General features: G+C 37.8%; 1 pseudogene; it reads right to left on the bottom strand.

Moving 5' to 3' along the window:
- Positions 1-578: 578 nt before the first annotated feature.
- Positions 579-1281, bottom strand: part of LOC102837381 — a 4419-nt pseudogene continuing 3716 nt past the window's right edge.

Raw genomic sequence — 1281 nt, 5'->3', positions numbered from 1 at the left:
AGTATCAATTTTAGTAAAGATATCAACACATATATGTAGACATAGATACACATATAAATAATGCAAAACAAATTGACAAAGATGTAATTTTGGCACTTTTACTGGATTTTAAAAGACAGCAAATACAAATAACTTTGCCTGCAAATCCTCAATCTGGAGACACAGATGTATAACTAAGAGGTGCAAATGCTAAACTTCTCAAAAACAACACTGAAACAGATAACTTTACCAGCTGTGGTTGGTAACTTAATAAATCTGGATTGAATTATAATTCCACAAATTTGACAAAGCTCTTTATTTTCATACAAAGCTCTTTTCTTTCATACAAATGAGACCTGGTTACCCACTTCTGTACAGGTATCATTTGGCCAGAGGTCCATAAGTAATATTAATGTTCTCAATGAAAGTTCTAAAGGAAAATACTGCTCAGTAGATGAATTCTCCTGTAATTTCTTGTAGCAAAGGTTCTTCAAATTTAAATCACTTGGAAATGGGCTTTTGCTCTGTTATCTCTTTTTCAGACTGTATTGTCCTAATGTATATGAAATAGTCACAATAAACACTTCCATTAGAAGTACTTACTCAGCTTCTGATTTCTCAGTAGCTGAAATAATTTCTAGAACAGAATAATCTTCTTGGAGGGTGTTTGCTTCTTCTAATGAAGGTTTTGTCTTGAGAGAAGGACTCTGAATACCGCTGCTCAGTGTCAACCATGGATGTTTTAGACATTCTTCAGCTGTGGTGCGTTGTCAGGTTTTTTAACTAAAAGTGTTTTGATGATGTCAACAGCTGACTCTGACACAACATCAAACTCTTCCTCAGAATAACTTTAATTCATCAGTGAGATGTTCAAGAGTGTTTCTTGTTTGTTATTACCTAAGAAGGCGATATCCCTATAAGCATGACATGTTGTTGTTGTTGTTTGGTGCCAGCGAGTTGGTACCAACTCATAGCGACCTTATGCACAGCAGAATGAAACACTGTCCGATCCTGGGCCAACCTGACTACTGTTGCCACGCTTGAGTCTATCAATACAGCCACTTAGCCAAACCATCTCATTGGGGGTCTTCCTCTCTTTCTCTGACCCTCCACCTAACCAAACATGATATCCTTATCCAGTGACTATTCCCTCCTGACAATATGCCCGAAGTATGAGAGATGAAGTTTGGCCATCTTGGCCTCCAAGGAGAACTCTGGCTGCATTTCTTCCAAGATGGATCTGTTGGTTCTTTTGGCAGCCCATGGCACTTTCAATACTCTCCTCCAACACCATAACTCAAA

Source organism: Chrysochloris asiatica, unplaced genomic scaffold, assembly GCF_000296735.1.
Source record: "Chrysochloris asiatica unplaced genomic scaffold, ChrAsi1.0 scaffold00191, whole genome shotgun sequence".
Taxonomy (NCBI): domain Eukaryota; kingdom Metazoa; phylum Chordata; class Mammalia; order Afrosoricida; family Chrysochloridae; genus Chrysochloris; species Chrysochloris asiatica.
Note: the sequence above shows the minus strand (reverse complement) of the source record. Positions and strands in the feature narration are given on the sequence as shown.